At 37.7% G+C, this 23,333-nt stretch overlaps 1 protein-coding gene across 1 annotated transcript in view; it reads right to left on the bottom strand.

The window, feature by feature from the left end:
• The window catches only part of LOC113395439 (uncharacterized), a 42,025-nt gene that overhangs the window by 18,188 nt on the left and 504 nt on the right, over positions 1–23,333 (bottom strand). The window lies entirely within an intron of this gene.

Genomic DNA, 23,333 nt, shown 5'->3' with positions numbered 1-23,333 from the left:
ATAATTGACACTACTTAGTTTCCCTGCTAGGGCGTACAAATCACTACGATAATGACTCTCTAAAGAGGGTTTTGCGTTACTGCAATAATTTTACTAGTCCCGCTTCGTACGTGTAGAAAAAGAGTGAACTTAGTCGTTTTTTTGACGTCTAATTGAACTCCATAACTAGTATTTTACAGTTCACAAGTGCATGCTAAAATACAGTTTCAGTTTCTTAACGAGTTTAAAGCTCCGGGTAGAATACTAAGATCTCATCGATGAAAAAGCAATATCTTTTTAGGTTTTGTACCTATAAAGGAAAAAAGGAACCCTTATGAGATCACTTCGTTGTACGTCTATCTGTCTGTCAAGACTCATATGGAACGCCTAAAGGTAAAGTTGAAATTCAAACCCTGTAACTGTGGTCTGCGCTCCCTTGGAGCTATGATAAAATCAAACCTCTAAGTTTACCTACATTCGCAAAAGGGAATCAAAATCTCTAGGGTACTTCCCGTTGAGCAGCAATATCTTATTGCACAATTATGTGTCTGTTTGTCTATCTGTCTAGCAAGTATTACGGAACCGTTAGTGCGCGAGATCGACTCGCACTTGCCCGGTTTTACTAACCAAACAAATTTTCATTATCATTGAACCTCGGGATCTGTTCACCTATCATCTATTAACCAGCCTTAACCAACGAACCATTCAACATTAACAAAAAAAAAATACAAGAAAATATAACCAATTAAAAATTCCAAACGTCGTTTCAAAATGTCACAATCGTTAAAAAAAAAGCCATAAAAATGAAGTTTACGGGAAAAAGCCGAACGATTCATACGTATGGACGAGCTGTTGCAATAAAGACACAGGCGACCAGTAAATAATAAACTAGGTCATGACGTCATACATTCGATGAAATGCATTTTATTGTCACGAGTGAACTTTAAGTACTCGGTGGTACGGCTTTGTTCGACCCCGATAGGTAGGTACCACCTACTCATCATCCTCCTGCCCATACCACAGCATGTCTTCTTCTTCCATACTTCCCTATCTTATTATTATTATTTTTTTATGGCATTGATTGGCGGACGAGCATATGGGCCACCTGATGGTAAGTGGTCACCACCGCCCATAGACAAAGGCGCTGTAAGAAATATTAACCATTCCTTACATCACCTATGCGCCACCAACATTGGGAACTAAGATGTTATGTCCCTTGTGCCTGTGATCACACTGGCTCACTCACCCTTCTAACCGGAACACAACAATACAGAGTACTGTTGTTATATCTGACGTCATCTCACAAGTAACATTCTTTCCAGCCATATCATCTTCCACACAATCCATCTATCTTTTAATTGGTCGTCCTTCCTCCGTATCCATCCACGTTCATGCTCAAGCACTTCCTCACAATATTTTGCTGATTCCTCCGCATAACATGCCCATACCATGATAGCCGCCTTCCACATAACTTCTCGAGACCATCTACTCAAAAATCAAAATATACTTCGTTCAAGTAGACTTTTCCAAGGAATTTTGAATAACTTGATAAACTATTTTAAGTGAAGTTAGCACCGTTTCGGAATTTTCACATGACAAACACAACTATTTTTGGGTGTACATCGAGTGTATGTATATATACTATATTCCGACCGTGAGAGGAGAAAAGCCAACTAAACAACATTTGACAGCAAATCGACGCGACGTCATTGGTCGAGAGCTCGATTGATCTATGTTCACTATGGATTTGCGAAAAAATAGCGTTTTGAACGTCGACGAAATTGTTACCGGAATTTAGTGCTGTATTAGAAATAAAGATTTATTAATCGCAAACTTTTACTAGCGCATGAAATAGGTGAGTTATTATCGAATCGCATGAAACACGTAAATCTAAGCTTTGATTATATTTCTAGGGTTCCGTAGCCAAATGGCGAAAAACGTTGACTTTTTTAATACGTCATCAATCTTAAACCGCAATTTACCTTTCATTCAAAAAGTTACAACAGCGAACTACAAGAAATTTTATATTATGTGCTGCTAGGGAACACTTCATGGGCGAGTCCGACTCGCGCTTGGGCGTTTCTTTTCCTACTTCCATTGGAATAGTCTGAGTCATTTTGGAACGAACTTCTTTTACGCGATAAGCCACGTCACGGACAAAGCGTTATGTCTTTCTCTCTTTCTCTACGTCTCCTTGTTTTTCTTTTATATAAACTTCTTTTTTGTTATCGTTTTAATTCTCAAGCTACGTATGTTAATTGATTTCACTGCGTCTGTTATTTAATACATAATATATAGACATAGCAACTTCGTTCAGACTGTGTGTCCCAAGACACATCTCATTTTCAGGGTTCCTAAGACTTCGTTGTTTATCCGTACGTCCGTCCGTCTGTCACCAAGTTGTATCTCAGGAACCGTTATAGTTAAACAGTTGAAATGTTCACAAATTATTTATTCCTGTTGCCGCTATAACAACAAATACTAAAAAAAATGAATAAAATAAATATTTAAGGGGGTCTCCCAATATAAGATCATCATAATTTTTACGCCGTTTCTATTGATAATGGTACGGAACCCTTCGAGCACGAGTCCTACTCGATCTCGGCCGGTTAATTTTATTTGTTGTTTATAATTTCTGACCCAGACACTATCCGTATTACAATGAACGGGACGAGAAAATCGCCCGCAACCGACAATTCAAACAACAGTTTTTATTATTTTCATATACGCACATAGTCTTCGGTCATATATCGAATCGCGTAAACAACCATAACACGAGATTAAATGACGTCATATCGATATAATTAAATAACCGCCTCTAATACGGGCAAAGATCAAACGCCATTAGTTTACATGACGCTTCGAATTGGGCGTTATTTGTATAGGTTTTTTGGCGAACAGATTGTGGTTGAGCTTTGTGCAGGCTTAGGTTAGTTACCACCGAGTCATCAGATATTCTACCGCCGAACAGCATTGTTGTGTTCCGGTTTGAAGGATGAGTAAGCCTCTATAACAGCAGGCACGAGAGACGTAATATCTTCGTTCCCAAGATCGGTGGCGCATTGGCGACGTGAGGAATGGTTAATATCTCTTACAGCGCCATTGTCCACCAGCAGGTGGCCTATTTGCACGTCCATTAGCAGCCTGTAAATTTCCCACTGCTGGGCTAAAGGCCTCCTCTCCCTTTGAGGAGCATATTCCACCACGCTGCTCCAATGCGGGCGGAATACACATGTGGCTGAATTTCGTTGAAATTAGACACATGCAGGTTTCCTAACGATGTTTTCCTTCACCGCCGAGCACGAGATGAATTATAAACACAAATTAAGCACATGAAAATTCAGTGGTGCCCGCCTGGGTTTGAACCCGAAATCATCGGTTAAGATGCACGCGTTCTAACCACTGGGCCATCTCGGCTCACGTCACGTCCACGAAATTATATCATAAAAAAAAATTGGTCAACTGACAAATGGCTCACCTGAGAGAAAGTGCTCACCACTAATATACTTTATTCCAATCATAACAGGAGAAAAGTCAAATAAACAACATTTGACAGCAAATCGACGCGATATCATTGGTCGAGAGCTCGATTGATCTATGATATTCAATAAATTTAAGTGGATATAAGTAGTTAAGTGCAATAGAGTTGTATTATAAATAGAGATATATTAATCGTAAACTCTCAGTAGTGCACAGCGTACCTGAGTTATTAGCGAATCGCATGAAATACGTAAATATAAACTTTGTTTATCTCTTTTCCTACTTCCATTGGAACAGGCTGTGCATATAGTGTCACTGGAAGACATATTAAACATATGATTAAGATATCATATCCCTCACCCAAAATACAAAAAATGACGCCGCGTCTTATCTCGAAACATAACCGAAACGCTACGGTAAATCTCGAAAAAATTTAGGGCAGTAGTCTAGAATACTAGCGACCGACTTGGGTACAAGTCGTGTAATTACACTGGCTCACTCACCCTTCAAACGAGAACAGAAGATTGGTCTTATATCTATTTCTTGGCTCGCTACAAATATCAGTCGTATATATCTGTACTGTTTAAATAATGTGATTATATACTCCGTTGATGTCACGTTCAATCAATAATGCCTGATATTATACTAAAAGAATTATATTTAAATTCAATGAATCCTACTTCGTACGATCGTGGAGTCCAATTCGATTAATTTATAAGGATCAAATTAATCAATAAATCTTATTATTAATTAAAAGAGTACTTTTAAAACAAAAAGCAAAAGGCTCGGGTTCCATCACAGCACTGATTGAAAAATCAAAAAAAAAAAAATCAAAATCAAAATATACTTTATTCAAGTGGGCTTCTACAAGCAATTTTGAATCGTCATTTAACAAACTATATCAAGTGAAGCTGCCACCGGTTTGGAGTGTAGATTCTACCGAGAGGAACCGGCAAGAAACTCAGTAGTTACTCTTTTTCAACATCTAAAGATACAGTCATGTTAGTTAAATACAATTATACATATATGTCATGTCTCCCGCCTGGAAGTCAACGAGCGTTAACTCCACGCTTTTTTATCACCAATATAATCTCGTATCGAATAATATGCCTTCTTTACCGATGAATTTTTTACAAGTGACTTGAATCTATGAAACGGCAAAGTTAAAAATAAATAATTGCATTATAAATCTGTTCATTTGAAATGAGCAACTATGCGAGTTACTTGCCGTTTCTTCTCGCTGGAGGCTGTATCGGGAACGGTGGTAGTGTTTAAACTGACGATACAAAAATGATTTATATTAAAATTGAATAAAATACATTTGATTCGATTTGACGAAACGTCCGGACAACTCCCTCACAGTCCAAAGATATAACAATCCGATACGACTGAACGGCAATCAGACACGAGAAAATTGAACCCTGGACTCGGTAGCAATATAATCTAGCTACTGGACAATAGACGCGGTTGGGAGTAAATATTTAATCCGAACCAACACTATGTAAACCGACGTTTATCACTATCAGAGACGCGGAAACGTGTATGACCTCATGCATTCGACCTTCGCTCATAAACAAGGATTCTAATTAAAAAAAAAAAAATAGGTCAACTTTACAATTTATCCTGAATAATGATTAAATTGTTAACGAATTTTAATTGATTGTATATGAATAGATGAAACTTAAGATTCTGCTTACTTGGCTTCATGCAAGTCCGTCTTGGTAGGTACCAACGGCCTTTGGTAAGTACCACTCATTCTTAATTACCACTAAACAGCATTATTTTAAGGTATGTGACAGACTGAGGTCACGGATTAGCGGCAAACTCGGTCAGAGTCTCATCTTAGTGATTTGTCAAATCCGACCAGCTTGACGACTGGCTTCCCACGCGGAGGATGACCCCGCATTCTCCACAAAGGGAGACGAAATAAACTCAGCAAGAACCAAAGGTGGACAGTCATTTTGTTCCCTTCAAGGGGGGTAAAGTTGTTGATTGAGTTGTATGCCAATTCTTGAAGAGATACCATCATAGCCGCGGTTTCAGCTAGTGTTGTCTTCCGTTGAAAAAGAGTAACTACTGAGTTTGTTGCCGGTTCTTCTCGGTAGGAGCTACATTCCGACCCGGCGGTAGCTTCACTCAATAACATTTCTTAAATGACGTTTCAAAAGTGCTTCTAAAAGCTTACTTGAATATAGTATATTTTGATTCTGTTTAATATACCATTACAGACACGAGATATATTAATACGTATACAATCACGGAGACATCTTCGTTGTTTCCGAACGCTATGCGTAAATTAATTCTGTCACGGGATGACGTGAACCATGCTCGATGGCTTAAAGCCAAGAAATGGATATTGGCTTAAAATTTACAAAACTAAAAGTTTCTGTATAGGACATTGACACCGTGGAAAAATACTGGAATTGCCGAAATATCTATTTACCTGGTTTAAGAATGCGTGTGACATTAGCCATTGATTTTATAAGAAAACAACAAAATAGAATTATAGTTTAGTCTAATATCATGTCATTGGCAGAATTATATCAAATACTAGCGACCCGCCCCGGATTCGCACGGGTGCAATGCTGTACTAAATATACTACAGAATGTCTTACAACAGCTTTTTGTCATTAGACAATACAAACCGCTATGTCCCTGCGGTTTAAATCTGTAATATCTTCGAAAGTATTCATTTAAATTACACGCTGTAAAGGGCCATATTGATCTATATTAAATGCACAATGTATTTAAGGTACTTAATTGGATAAGGATTAATGCTGTATTGCTTGAAATAGCTTCGTAAATAAGTCACTATTTCTCGTAAACAGTGAAGGGTTAAAAATGTTTATTGTGGGTTATCCCTAAGAAATAGACATATACCATCGCGGACTTTTTTGAAGACCTTTTTAAGGTGTACAATACTGTAGAACATTATTTTGATCTATCTCGTAGGGTTCAGCCAGCCAGTGCAAAAAGTGCGTTTATTTACGACATCACTTCAGAAACCTCTAAAGTTATCAGTGTTTCTCTACTATATTGTGCGTGTATTATACATATAAACCTTTCTCTCGAATCAGTCTATCTATTAAAAAAACCGCATCAAAATTCGTTGTGTAATTTAAAAAATCAAAGTAAACACAGGGACAGACAGCAGTAAGCGACTTTGTTTTATACTATGTAATGATAAAACTACAAATGGCAGAACTATGAGCAGGCATTAACCATCAATCCAAAGCTCCAAAGCTTCTCCGACGTTCGCCTCCTCGCCTCAGCTTTGATAGCCGCTAAACCAAGGTGGTCGATGATCTTATCGTATTTTTTATAATGTACGTTACAAACGTTACCGAGTGTATAGTTACGAGATACAAGCCTTAGCATTCTTGAGGAAACATGTCAATACGATTTTTACAAGAGAATTTGCCAGAAATTCAGTAACAGGACATTAATTAATCCAAAGGTCGGGGTCAAACTACATACAGCGTTTCAATTGGAAAACTTTGTACCATTAACATAATGGTCAAAAATATAATAATAAAATGTCAAATCTATAGCACCAAAGAAAATATGGGGTCAAATAAATTAAAAAAACAAAATTGGAGTGTCTGGTTGTAATATTAAAATAACATCACATACATTACATACATTACTCTGATCCCAGTGTAAGTAGCTAAAGCACTTGTGTTATGGAAGATCAGAAGTAACGACGGTACCACAAACACCCAGACCCAAGACAACTTAGAAAACTAATGAGCTTTTCTATATCGACTCGGCCGGGAATCGAACCCGGGACCTCGAAGTGGCGTACCCATGAAAACCGGTGTACACACTCGACCACGGAGGTCGTCAAACCATAATCGCTTTTTAATAAATCAATATGTATGTATACACGGTACATATACCAAAATAATATATTTTTTAATTTTTGTCTGTCTGTCTGTTTGTTCCGACTAATTTCTGAAACGGCTGCGCCGATTTTGACGGGACTTTCACTGGCAGAAAGCCGATGTTACAAAGAGTAACTTAGGCTACAATAATAACTTTTTTGTTAAATTAAATCGCGCACGAAGTCGCAGAAACCGCTAGTTATAAATAAAATATTACCTGTGCCGAAATATTTCCGTCAAACTTTACATAACAATTTCATTGTTAAGGACAAATTCGACGCAACCTTGAACACGTCCAGAATATGGACTAATTAGCGTAAGAATATCCGCCTGTGTGGGTGGTACCCAAACAAACGTGCCAGCATCCGCTTATACTACATACTTAAAGATACCCATTGAAGACCTACGCTGTGAACCGAGCCAATGGTGGGAAAAATTATGGCACTTGGGGGTGTATTCATTGAAACATTTATATATTGAACTGCGGCTATAAGGGCGCAGATCCCGAGATACTGATTTCAAAGCCCAACTGGGACGATAAAACTTATAGTTTTTCTATCGAAATATTCTCAGTAGAAAAATGTTACGTGGAAACCCGATGAGAACGTATACATTTAAATCCGTATTCGCACATCGCTGTCGTAGTGATGAATGACTCAGTGTTTGAAAGGAACGGAAATTATGCCGGTTGGTCTGATAGTAAAATCCCGGCTTCAAACTGCTACAAAAAGGATCTAAATACAACTTTAAGACTGAAGAACCAACATAAACAAATTAAAACTAAAAACCTTAAAAAGAAAAAAATAAACTTTTACACTAAAACTTTTACCAACAGTAAAAGTTTAAAATAATAATTGGTCCGCCATCTTGGTTAAGTCGCCATCTTGGATTTAGAATGACGTCACACAGTTAACCCTGCATTGTCATCCAAACTGAACGTGTATACAAATTTTCAGCTCAATCAGTTAAAGACATCTGCATCTAAATAAAGTTGCAAGATTTCACGCGAACATACTTACATCGCAAGTTAAATAAAAGCTTGTAAAAGATAATCTTTCGATTTTTCCGACTTCAGGCCGTAGTGTGGCCGTTTCAACATTCTCCTGCCTCGGAAAGCATAGTGTGCTCCAGCGCCTGATCTCTCTAGTCATATCGAATTTGCTGTCCCAACGGAATATAGTGTGTGCACCCAATTGTGGACTAACATTTCTTCAGCAGTTAATTTCAATCGTTATTAGTTAAGGAAATTTTAATAAAATTGAAATGCAGTTTGGTGAATATGTATCCGATCCGTAGGCGTCCTAAGCACGTCCTACATGACCCCGTCGACAGTCTCACTGCTATATTAATTCGATTGGTAACACAGACAACACACACCGACCCCGCCGGCGGAGTATATAGTTACAAGCAATACCGCCGGCGGGGTTGTCTGTGTCGTCGAATGCACACGTCTTTCTTCCCTCGAGTCGACGACGGCGTCCTAAGCCAAGGTCCGGCCTCACAGGAGGCACCCTTGGGACGCGCGTATTCTGAGCCCTTAAGTGGGTTCACAACATCCAGGTTTGAGTACTTAAAGGCCATTAGGCCAACAGCATTACACTTTTCGAAAAAAAAATGTGAATATATATAACTATGTATGTAAATTAACTTAAATATAAATTATCTTACATATTTATGTATAGATGGCTCAGCGGTTAGAAGGCCTGCTTCTTAACCGATGATTGCGGGTTCAAACCCAGGCAAGCACCACTAAATTTTCATGTGGTTGATTTGTGTTTATAATTCACCTCATGCTCGGCGGTGAAGGAAAACATAGTGATGAAACCTGCATGTGTCTAATTTCAACGAAATTCTGCCACATGTGTATTCCACCAACCCGCATTGGAGCAGCGTGGTGGAATATGCTCCATACCTTCTCCTCAACGGGAGAGGAGGCCTTAGCCCAGCAGTGGGAAATTTACAGGCTGATTATGTTATGTTATCTTAATAATATTATATATGTGAAATTTTGAATTAATGTAAATCTGTGACTCAATCGCGCCGGAACGGCTGAACGGATCTGAATGAAATTTGGCACTGTCAATTATCGTCTGGACGAGTACATAGGTTACTTTTTATGAACACATGTTTATATATCTGATTCATATTTAAAGTGTAAAGATGTGTGCATGTCCAAACTTTAATTTGTATCTTTTGCTGATCCTTCGTTTTATTTTTTTTTGTAATAATTCTATATATTTTTTTGGTATCTGTAGGCGGACGAGCAAATGGGCTACCTGATGTTAAGTGGTCACCACTGCCCATAGACAATGGCGCTGTTACAAATATTAACCATCCCTTACTGAACCAATGCGCCACCAACCTTGGGAACTAAGATGTTATGTCCCTTGTGCCTGTGGTTACACTGTCATCAACCTTGAACCCAAACCGAACACACCAACCAACTATCTGCTTGGCGGAAAAATATCTGATAAGTAAGTAGTGCCTACCCAAACGGGTAAGTCACCGAGAAAAAGTAAAATCGGTTTGCTTTTAAATAACGTTACAAAGACTATACAGACATATTATAAAAGTATATGCATATGTTTAACACAACATAACAATAACCTTTATCATTTTGAAGTATTATAGAATTGATTCCATCTAAAACTGTGTTGAACGAAGGTTATTAGCGGCGTGTCAATGTGTGCATAGCCACACACATACGCGCCCGTAGACACATTGTCACCTGCGCGCGCACGACTTTGACAATGACTTCTGAGCTCGTTACGAGTGTATTTAAGCCGTGTAGCGATCTATTTCTTAGAATTCTGACTCATATGTATTTCGGACGCTGAAACACAATGAGCTACGGTGTTAACGTTGCATATTATGGATATTTCTGTTTGAAACATGAAATTTCAGTACGCCTTTGTAACGTACCGTTCAATTTTGATTTTCTATCCAAGATTGCTGACTTGGTCTCTTCTAACTACAATATAATATATAAACATACATACATAACATTAACAGCCTGTAAATTTCCCACTGCTGGGCTAAGGCCTCTTCTCCCTTTGAGGAGAAGGTTTGGAGCATATTCGACCACGCTGCTCCAATGCGGATTGGTGGATACACATGTGGCAGAATTTCGTTGAAATTAGACACATGCAGGTTTCCTCACTATGTTTTCCTTCACCGCCGAGCATGAGATGAATTATAAACACAAATCAACCACATGAAAATTCAGTGGTGCTTGCCTGGGTTTGAACCCGCAATCATCGGTTAAGAAGCAGGCCTTCTAACCGCTGAGCCATCTATACATACATATTGAAATCTTATTATTACGAAAATTAATTTAGCCATATAGCCGTCGCTCGCGGCTTCGCTCGTTTTAGTGGTCGGTGAGAAGATGTTAGGTATAAAAACCGGCCACGTGCTAGTCGGACTAGCGCACGAAGGGTTCCGTACCGGTGACTAGGTATACAACAGATATTTTTAACTTTGCCGTTTAATAAATTCAAATCATTTGTAAAAAATTAATTGGTAAAGAAGGCATATTATTCGATACGAGATTATATTGATGATAAAAAAGCGTAGAGTTAACGCTCGTTGACTTCCAGGCAGGAGACATGACATACATATATAATTGTATTTAACTAACATGACTGTATCTTTATATGTTGAAAAATAGTAACTACTGAGTTTCACACCGGTTCCTCTCCGTAGAATCTACACTCCGAACCGGCGGTAGCTTCACTTAATATAGTTTGTTAAGTGACGATTCAAAAGTGCTCGTAAAAGCATACTTGAATAAAGTATATTTTGATTTGATTTACACCAGTGAAAATAAATTTAGAATCGATCCTGTAGTTCCGGAAATACCACCCCCAAATATAAACAAATATAAAATAAAAATATTCTTTGTTCCAGTCGGCTCATAAAAGCATCTTCGAATCGTCGTGTTACAGTGTTAAATTAAATGCAAACCTGGATACCAGTCGGTCCTCGAAGTTTTCCCCGCTTTAACGTTGGTGCCCCATCCGCAGCGTCATGGTTTTTTGTTTTTTTTTTTTCGAACTGATTATGCTGTTGGCCCTGATCAGCATCGCCGGGCGAGGAGGCGAGTTAAAATACTCAAGCTTGAATATTGAGAACCAACTTAAGGGCTCAGAATACGCGCGTCCTAAGGGTGCCTCCTGTGAGGCCGGACCTCGTCTTAGGACGTCGTCGTCGTCGAGAGGGACCGCAGCGTCATGTTAAAAATATAGATACAGTCTTATGCAGTTTGTCCTAAGGGTAGCTCCTGTGAGGACCGACCTCGTCTTAGGACGTCGTCGATAGGGACCGCAGCGTTATGTGGCACTCGCGCTAAAAATATAGATGCAGTTTATCACCGAAGCTATTGGCACGTATCGGGGGGTGAGGCCGACTCGTATTCCGTGATCCTGAACGTCATAACGCTCTCGTATACCGACGCGTCTTCTCCTTCCGCTCTCTGCTGTCCTACAGTAGCGTTTACTATAAAACGATTTGAATTTATGAAACGGCAAATTTAAAAATGTCTGCGGAATTTTATTACAGAAACGGATACCTTGCCCCGACAAGGATTTATCGACTTTGCGGAGTCGGAAACTGAGTCGGACTGAAGCCACTTTAGCACCTGATTCCTATGAGGTATAAATTTTATTTACGAGACATCAAACGATATAAATTATTGCATCCGTGCGAAACCGGAGCGACTCGCTAGTATATTATAAAGCTTTTGTTTAATAATTTATTACGAGTACCATTAAGAACGGATAAACACCGCTGACATAGCACTAGTGACATCATATCCGTCAATCAGATCCATCTCAAGATAAATCTTAAAATAACTACGAAAACGAAACACACAGATATAATCTTAACGTGTGTGCATTTATATATGTTTAGATCAACACGTACACACACATACCCATCGACGTGAATGGACATGTTTACGTGTGTGTATCGATGAATGGGAAAACAAGGATTGGCACACTTGCATTTTTTTTAAATTTAATTGGACCGCGTTCTTCTGGAATATTCCAATCCACAGAGACCGACAAAAGCGTTCATTGTTTATATATGTATGTAATAATGATGTTATATATTATATATTACTAGCGAACCGACCCGGCTTCGCACGGTTGCAATGCTGATACTAAATATACAGTATACTACTACAGAACTACAGAATGTCTTTACATACAACGTTCAGTCTTATCGGTCAGTTCAGGACCATATTGATCTATATTAAATGCACAATGTATTTAAGGTACTTAATTGAATAAGGATTAATGCTGTATTGCTTAAAATCGCTTCCTAAATAAGCCATTACTTCTCGTACAAAGTAAATGATAAAAAAATGTTTTTTTTACATTACATTAGCAGCCTGTAAATTTCCCACTGCTGGGCTAAGGCCTCCTATCCCTTCGAGGAGAATGCTTGGAGCATATTCCACTACGCTGCTCAAATGGGGGTTGGTGGAATACACATGTGGCAGAATTTCGTTGAAATCAGACACATGCAGGTTTCCTCACGGTGTTTCCCTTCACCGAGCACGATATCAATTATAAACACAAATTAAACACATGAAAATTCAGTGGTGCCTGCCTGCGTTTGAACCCGAAATCATCGGTTAAGATGCACGCGTTCTAACCACTGGGCCATCTCGGCTCTTGTTGGCAAAAAATTGTTATTGTGGGCTATCCCTAAGAGATAGACATATACCATCGCGGACTTTTTTGTAGATCCTTTTAAGGTGTACAATACTTTAAATATATAGTGCATTTTATTGATCCATCCATCCATCGTAGGGTTCAGCCAGCGTTTGCAATGAAGCGCAAAAAAATGTGTTCATTTACGACGTCACATTAGAAACCTCTAAAGTTATCAGTGGTCCTCTACTATATCATACATATAAAATCTCTTGAATCACTCTATCTATTAAAAAAAACCGCATCAAAATCCGTTGAGTAGTTTTAAAGATCTAAGCATTCATAGGGAAAGACATACAGCGGGAAGCCGTTTTAGTCACCTGGTCGTAAGTGGTCACCGGCGCATATAGACAATGGCGCTGTAAGAAATACTAACCATTCCTTACCAACCTTGTGAACTAAGATGTTATGACCCTTGTGCCTGTAGTTACACTGGCTCACTCACCCTTCAAACCGGAACACAACAATACTGAGTACTGTTGTTTGGCGGTAGAACATCTGATGAGTAGGCGGTATCTACCCTAGACTTGCACAAAGCCCTACCACCGACTAAACAGCTACTTAATATCAGCACATGACCCTGAAAAATACTTAAGTACAGACGAACTCCGTGGTCGAGTAGTGTGTACACCGGTTTTCATGGGTACGCCACTCCGACGTCCGAGTCGATGTAGAAAAAGTCCATTAGTTTTCTATGTCGTCTCGGGTCTGGGTGTTTGTACCGTCGTTACTTCTGATCTTCCATAACACAAGTGCTTTAGCTACTTACATTGTGATCAGAGTTATGTATGTGATGTTGACCAATATTTATTTAAAGTACATCATACGGGCTAAGGTTCGTCGAACATCGTACGACAAATAAAGCCAAATACAAAACCCGTCGTCCATTTCTACCAATACTTAAATATAACCTAATTCTTGACATTGTTCCTCGATAAAATCATATTCAAGCGTCACGCGCGCCAGTTTTGTCGCAGACAGCAAGTCTCATACGATCGTTGATACAAGAATAAATCGTACACGTGCTCGCCGTGGCGAGATGGAGGGGTGTTTGATCAAACGTTGGACCAAATTTTATTCATTTTTACATTTACATAAATTAGCAGCCTGTAAATTTCCCACTGCTGGGCTAAGGCCTCTTCTCCGTTTGAGGAGAAGGTTTGGAGCATATTCCACCACGCTACTCCAATGCGGGTTGGTGGAATACATATGTGGCAGAATTTCGTTGAAATTAGACACATGCAGGTTTCCTCACGATGTTTTCCTTCACCGCCGAGCACGAGATGGATTATAAACACAAATTAAGCACATGAAATTCAGTGGTGCTTGCCTGGGTTTGAACCCGAAATCATCGGTTAAGATGCACACATTCTAACCACTGGGCCATCTCGGCTCGGGCAATTTTATTCGTTCCTTGTTTTTTCTTTTGTTGCAAATAGACGGTCTAGCAACCGGGCCACCTTATGGTGTTTTTGATCAACCGCACATCGCCATGGCGTCAATGACCTCTGGATTTCAGACGTTATGTCCCTCGTGACTGTAGTTACACTAACACGACAGTCAAAAATCAAAATACACTGTTATCGAGCACTTGAATCGTCATTTCACAAAACTGCAATAAAAGCAAAGCTACCAACGTTTCGGAATATAGATCCTAAACAATACTAAGTACTTTTATTTGACGGTAGTTCATTTAACCGTTAGGCCGACCGCCACCAGATGGTAGCTAATCACCGTCTTATATATTAAATTAAATATGTAAGAAATATTAACCATTCCTTACATCACAACAAAACGTCACCAACCTCGTGAGCTAAGCTCGCTAAGGCATATAACCCTGTAGTTAAACTGACTCAGTCACCCTTCAAACCGTAACACAACAGTACTGAGTATCACTGTCGTAAATACATTGTGAATTTAATATAGATCAATATGACCCTTTACAGCGTGTAATTTAAATGAATATTTTCGAAGATATTACAGATTTAAAACGCAGGGACGTAGCGGTTTGTATTGTCTAATGACAAAAAAGTTGCGAACGTTGTATATGAAGGCATTCTGTAGTATATTTAGTATCAGCATTGCACCCGTGCGAAGACTGGGCGGTTCACTAGTTTACTATAAGCTGAGCTCGTTCAATATCGTTATTAAGTTTTTATTTTAAGTCTCATATAGGTAAGAGCTTTTCTGTACTTAATTTAAGTCACAGTTTAAATGTCTGCCTTTGTAAATATACGTATATAACAATAGTATAAACATTCTATATAAATACAGGCTTTGCTGAAATGACGTAAATTTTTATCAAATTAAACCTTTGAAATTATAAAAAATATAGTATGAACCGGAATAAGTGTCTGCCATTAATTTCTAATATATTTTAAGATATCGAAACGGCAGACATGCTGCGATCACGTTTTGAAAGTCAAATTTTGTGCCTTTCGACTCCTTGGCGTGCTCAAAGGAACCCTCGATGGGAATGATGAACCTCCATTTCCCCAACAGCAGGTGAAGCAGTATACCCGGCAGTTATATAGAGCTTGATACTATATCGTAAGTCTGCCGATCACTGGCTCGCAGTCTATTTAGTAAAAATCTTAACCTACGTCAGAATATCTATAATAATCATAGTAGAATTGATGGAAATCTCATGGAACGATTAATAGTCTTCATTAATTCAAACAAAAACTTACCATTTTAAAATTATAGTAAATAACACATACCGGGTGGCCCTGAACCGACTGACACATTTGAAATGTTGATAAATTCTATATGGGAACATAGAAAAAAAAAAGTAAAAATTTCCATAAATACAGTGAAGTATGCCATTTATTTTCCATATCATTACAATGTTATTTTATAGAAACTAAATCATGCAGGTGGCCTCCATTAACATCAATGCATTGTTGCAAGCGTTGCGTAAAGTTTTCGTATACTTTCGGAGGTTCTCATCAATAGAGGCGACTTCGTTAACAATGGCTTGCTTTAATTGATGAGTATTCGCGATCCGCTTTTTGAAAATACGGTCTTTCAGATATCCCCACAAAAAAAAGTCCGGCACAGTAAGATCAGGAGACCGAGCTGGCCAAGCGATGTCGCCGAAACGAGAAATCACAGACATGAACATTCGACGAATTACTGCCATACTGTTTCTCGAAGTGTGGGCTGTTGCTCCATCTTGTTGGAAATAAAGGTTTATAGGGTCAATGCCAAGCTGTCGCAACTGGGGTTCAACGTAGCCTTCCAACATAGACCTGCGTTCAAATGCCTCTCACACTGTCTCCAAATTCTCTGGCGTCCGGACCGTACGTGGAGCTCCATGCTTCACGTCTAATACACTGCCAGATTCTTCGAATTTCCTTACCCAAGCCAGTATGGTATTCCGAAGTGGTACGTGACCATGTCGACCAACATCGAAATGCCGTCTAAAACGACGCTGCGTTTCCGTCACTGAATTTGTCTTGTAATAACTACGAACACAGAGAACACGCTGTTTTACGGTCCAACGCTCGATGGCGACTGTACAGTGAAGGCAATATGAAATGGCATACTACCCCCTACCATTCCTCTTCCTGTCAACCATGACCAGGCGCGGCGCGGGCCCGGTATTCAAATTTGAAATGTGTCAGTCGGCTCTGGGCCACCTGTATTATAAAGATGTAAGATATTCGGATCGATTCTTTTTCCGGTTACTTGTAACGTTCATAGTAAATAACAAAAAAGTATCTACCTATGTATAGCGTATTCCAATGGAAGTAGGAAAAAAGATAAACAAACCTTAGATTTACGTATTTCATGCGATTCGCTAATAACTCAGCTATAGACACTACTAAGAGTTTACGATTAACATATCTCTATTTATAATACAACACTATTACACTTAACTACTTATATCCACTTTAATTTTACTTCCGAAATTCCGATAACAGTTTCGTCGACGTTCAAACGCCAATCGCAAATCCACAGCGAATATCACAGATTAATCGAGCTCTCGACCAATGATATCGCGTCAATTTGCTGTCAAATGTTGTTTAATTGGCTTTTCTCCTCTTATGATTGGAATATAGTATATCAATGCACCGTGAACTCCAGCGTGAAACGATATTGTCCCGAGGCGAATCACTAGATTTCTTCACACCAAAAAGTAGACAGATAACTAATTGTACTTAACCGGTATTGATTCCAAGATCATCGCTTAAAAACCCACCATGTTCTATTCACTAAACCACTTTTATATTACGTTACCCGGTGTTAGGTTTTTGTGCAAGCCGTTCTGTGTAGGTACCACCCACTCATCCTTTTAATCTACGCCAAACAGCAATACTTAGATTGTTGTGTTCCCGTTGAACGGATTAGTGAGCCAATATAACTGCACGTAAAAGGTATATTACATCTTAGTTCCCTATGTGGCGCCATAAAGAATATTTTCAACAAAGCCAATGTCAATGGGCGGTGGTACCATTTACCAACAAGCAGTCCATTTGCCAATCCTACAAGTAACATAAAAAAAAATGTATAATAATAATGAAAGAAGATAATTTTTTGTAAATACTGGAACCTAACCTACGTACTCGTTTTGTTACGTTGGCCGAGCTGGCCGATTGGTCTAACGTTGGCGTAGCAATTACCGATATTGGTCTAAATATTGGTTGATATATTTGTTTGCACACTTGGATGGGTGTTGGACGATTGGTCAGTTGTTTAGATAAGATCGCGTCTTGAAGGGAAATCCGTCACGATCCCGTCTTCTTGTAATTTAATGCTGCAATTTAATTCAATGAAACTAAATTGTCAGTTGTGTTTCAACTAGCTAGTATGCGACGGATTTGCTGGTTGTGTTTAATAAAAGATAGACAGGCGGGAGGGACAATGCACCAACAACCTTTGGAACTGAGATATAATACGAAGTATTGCTGTTTGAAGGTAGAATATAGGATGTATGGTACTAAGCCGAGATGGCCCAGTGGTTAGAACGCGTGCGTCTGAACCGATGATTACGGGTTCAAACTCGGCAAGCACCACTGAATTTTCATGTGCTTAATTTGTGTTTATAATTCAACTCGCGCTCGACGGTGAAGTAAATATCGCGATTAAACCCGCACGGGTCTAATTTCAACGAAATTCAGCCACACGCGTATCCACCGGTCCGCATTGGAGGCCTCGGCCCAGCTCTGGGAAAACAGGCTGTTAATGTTATGTATGTTAAAAAGCTAAAAATTGGCTTGGCTTAAATACATTTTGAAGCATTTCTTCGTTAACAACAAACAGATACAAATCGCGCGACATAAATTACACGTTGATGTGTACAATGCAAAAACCTTCACGCGAGTGCCAACAACGGCACAAAGGTCCAACTCAATCGATTCGAGCAGTAACTGACACAATATTTTTTTATATACAAATAATTCTAAACATTTGACTGCTTCGTCGACCTTCTGACTAGATATAAGGCTACAGATTCCAAGATTCCGAGTTCAAGCCCGAGGTCAGACAGATAAAGGATTATTGGATTTATCTGTCGAAAAATTATCAGTAGTAGTCCGTAGTCTAGAACTTGGGAGTTTTTTTCATGATATAAGTTGACGGACGAGCATATGGGTCACCAGCGCCCGCTGTACGAAATATTAACTATTCCTTACATTGCAAATGCGCCACCAACTTTGGGAACTAAGATGTTATGTCCCATGTGCCTGTAGTAACACTGGCTCACTCACCCAATGTTGCTTGGCGGTAGAATATCTGATGAGTGGGTGGTATCTATCCAGGCGGGCTTGCACAAAGCCGTACCTGTAAGTAAAATCTATACATAAACGCGACATCAGAGTCGCCGAGGCTGTGCTCTCTCTGATCGAGCACGGAGCAGGGCCCGCTGGATTGTAGTAATTAGGATTAAAAAAAAAAAAATAAAAAAAAAAATCACCATATACAGTATTTTTATATATTATCATATATTATTTATTATGGACTATTTATATATTATGGTAAATTGAAAAAAAAATGTCAGTGTGGGCCACGTGTTCCAAGAAGACGACAAGGTCGAAGTCCAGCGAAGATCTGCTGATGTTCAGTAAAAATATAAAACAACGCCACAATTTATAAAAATAAAATGTAAAAAAGGCACGGGCGACTGTGAGCCCGTGGATGTTGTAAAGTAAATAAAAAAAAATAAAAAAAAACTATTAGTGGCAGACCATGGCATGGGAGTGTGTACGCTCCCATACCACGGAACGCAAGGTCCAGGACTAACGCCTTCACCAATTCCGGTCGTGTCGGTTTCCGCCTCATCGGATTATGAGGGTATGGGAATAGTTCGCACTGCCCAATGTCCTGCATAGTTCGCCAGTATCCCTTTCAATTGGTCACTGTGACCAAAATCGATCAGGAATACATGATCATCAATTAAATACAAATACTATCCAATCGCTACGACCGCATCGTAGGGGAAGGAGAGTTTAGCTAGCCATACGTTACGTCAGGGTACAAGTTATCTCTATGTCAAAATTAATCCAAACACGATCAGCAATTTTTTCCGTGAAAAATTTACAAAGATCTAATCATTCATCTTCCCGAACTCTCGCGTTCATATAATACTAGGAATAGGACTTGGAACTTCGATTTTATATACCCTTGTACTTCTAGTTACACTGACTCATTCGCCCTTCAAACAATACTATTCCAAGTAAATGCTCTTTAGTGGTTGAACATCTGATCGGTATCATAAATGTATCAATAATTATATACCACAAAGGCACAATATAAATATATTATTCATTAAATAAGCAAATATGATTAACATTTTACTCGAAACTGTACTTAGGTCCTTTTAGTACCGAGCCACAGATATATATTATATTATATAAAACTATTCATTGCATGTCTTTTTAATTATAAATGTAATATGACCACTCATGGCCAATGGAATTCTATGACTAGACTATGTATGTGTGTTAAAATGACAACAAATCTACTGTGTAGACACCCTTACGAGTACTTTGTCACTGTAACCACAATTACTTATTCAAAATCATAATATGATTGGTGATAGATATATTAACAAACCTCAAAACTCTATACCACCCTAACTTTATATATCGGTAAATATATACATAAGATTATTAAAAAAGAAAAAATACTGACAAATTAGTTACCTGATGGTAAGGTGGTCACAATACACACTGCCACTACATCACCAATGTATCAATTTTGGGAATTCATGTTATGTCCCTTGTTACTGTAGCTACACTAGTTCTCTCAACGTTCAAATTGTACCAACAGTACTGTGTTGCTGTTTTGGAACAGAATATCTAATGAGAGTGTGGTGTCTCCCAGTGGGATGGACAAAGTCGTACCACATAATCAGATCAGAAACACTTCTTGGTACTATATGATGATGATGTTGTCCCAAACAAACTCAAGGAAGAACAGCCTGCTGTGTGGGACATATCATAAAACACAGATACTCTCTTTTCCCTCACTCCCATAGTCCGATGGAATGGTTAACCCGATATGACCAGAAAGAATAAAAAAAAAAAAAAAATTTAACAGCCCGACTTGGGGTTTGAACCTAGAGCTCGGGATCTGTGACCTTATCTAGCAACTAGACCATTGAGGCAGTCAACAGTCAAAGTTATTATATAATTATTTAAGTGAACATCAACAGTTTCTAGAATTGTATTTCTGTATGAAATATGATCCAGTATTCACTCATATTTGGCAGCATATCCCAATGTTTATAACATCATTTAAAACACAGTTTCAAGAACTAACATTATACAATTGAAACGATACAGTAATAATGCCTAAACTAATTCATAAACTATACATAGTATTCAATCTTTTTTTCTCACCAGAAGTGTGTGTGTCCACTGTGCACAAATTTCAGCACAATTGTTTTAGTAGAAATACTTAAATATGCAATATAAACATACTTAAAAATAAAAGCTTATACTAATGATACATGATAGAAATAATACTGAGAATGAAGCTTACTGTCCACGGGAGTCCACTAAAGGGGTCATACAAAATAGTATATATATTCATTTGTTTTCTTTTGTCATAGAGATTGTTTTATATCTATCTGACAATGAATTAATCTCTACGTAGTATAAAATAAAGCCCCTACACCTAACATTTCAATCTGTACGCTCAGATCTTTAAACTATGCAAAAGATTCTAAAGCAGTTTTCATCTATAAGCAGATTGATTCAAGAGAAAGTTTTCCATGTATAATACATGAATATTACAGTAGTTAAAAGCTGAGAATTCTAATTTCCTAGCCAGAAAAAGAAAGATATATTTTTTTTTATATTTGCCGTTCAAACAAAATATTGTATAGGCTCATATATCATACTCAGCATCACATGACTAAGTGATGAGACTTAGTCATGTGATGCCTTGGGATAGGTAGCTAATAAAAAATAAATAATTAAATAGTATAAAACAAAGTCGCTTACCGCTGTCTGTCCCTATGTATGCTCAGATCTTAAAAACTACACAACAGATTTTGATGCAGTTTCTTTTTATTGATAGATTGATTCGAGATGAAGGTTTATATGTACAATATAGCAGAGAAAATGCACTGACAGCATTAATCCTTATGCAATAAGGTACCTTAAATACATTGTGTATTTAATATAGTAATATTAATAATATATCAATATGGCCCTTTACAGTGTGTAATTTGAATGAATATTCACGAAGATATTACAGATTAAAAAGGCAGGGACTTAGTGGTTTGTATTATCTAATGACTGAAAAACTGTGAACATTGTAAGACATTCTGTAGTATATTTAGTATCAGCATTGCACCCGTGCGAAGCCGGGGTGGGTCCCTAGTACATTATAAATTAAAGCACCTACTAAACCTGTACATAGAGTTCTACTAATTTAAGAAACTACGTAAATGAAACTTTTAGGAATATAAATATATTGTGCAAAATATTCATAAATTGAGTTGGACTAATTTTGCTTCCATGACATGCACTGTTTAAATATATACAATTGGAATACGAAATTAACATTTGTCACATAAACAGTCTAAATTTAAAACGAGTGAATCTACGAAGGGCAGCTACTTACATAATAATTATATACTAAAACATTTTCCAAAATGCACCGTATCGTTCGGTGGACGTTTCATGTATATCAGTTTAGTCGTTAATGTCTCTTAATACATTATTATAGATTATAATTAACCACAATGAAGAGTCACTTTCAAACAGAAAATTCCGTAACACTGTACATCTCATTCATACCTTTGTGTGGAGGTGGAGTGGGTCACAAGTATATATATATATATTTTACAACAGCAACAGCTCTTGAGTGCTATATACAAAGTGTGTATGACTACAAATTTTATTATTGTACAATAAAATTATGCAGCTGCATATAGAATAATTAGAGTGTCATTAAATGATTAAATATAAGTCATCGGGAGTTATTAATACATGTAATTAATGCTTTTAATGATTTCTTGCAATTAACAAGTCTATAAGACAATGATGAGGGATAAGTTTAGGATATTCATTTGGACTAAGATTAACATATATGTAACAACAGTTGAAAAGATAGAAAACTAAAGCACAAAAATGGGACTTTGGGAAATAGTTTTAAAGTTTTTAATTTATGTATTTTGCATGTAAAGCATATCTAGTATTCAGACAATGGTCGAATTACGAACACAATTCCAACACATTTATCAAAAATCGTTACAAAAAAAACGAAAACAAAAATTTCTTCAATAGCTGCTAAACAAAAAAAAAGGTTGACATTCAGAAAAATAAGGCACTTAACTATTTTTCCTTTGCCTATTTATATATAGATAACATTAAATCTTGATATTTTAATCATCTTGTGGAAAAAAAGGTTAATATCTGTCGACAATGATATCAGATCTAAACATGAAGATAGTAAATTTATCTTATTAGAAAATTCACTTGTGATATCAAATTGTAAATTTTTTACACAAATTATTTATAAAATGTAATTTAAATTAATTTGAAATTACATTTATGGTAATATCCGTATTATTAAACTTGTTTATTTATGCTTTAATTGAATATATTACTGAGTCGATTTCGGTACAGTTAAACTACGTCGATAACAGTGTCGAGATCTGTTCGAAATGTTTTTAGATTTTAGCCGAGTATATATATATATATTGTTTATAAACAGACGGATAGACTATGTTTTATGTGTGACAGAAGTTAGAATAAAAATACCAGAAACTCATAAACAATGGCAGGAAACCTTTACCAATGATTTTGATTAATTGCCA

Source organism: Vanessa tameamea, chromosome 31, assembly GCF_037043105.1.
Source record: "Vanessa tameamea isolate UH-Manoa-2023 chromosome 31, ilVanTame1 primary haplotype, whole genome shotgun sequence".
NCBI lineage: Eukaryota > Metazoa > Arthropoda > Insecta > Lepidoptera > Nymphalidae > Vanessa > Vanessa tameamea.
Note: the sequence above shows the minus strand (reverse complement) of the source record. Positions and strands in the feature narration are given on the sequence as shown.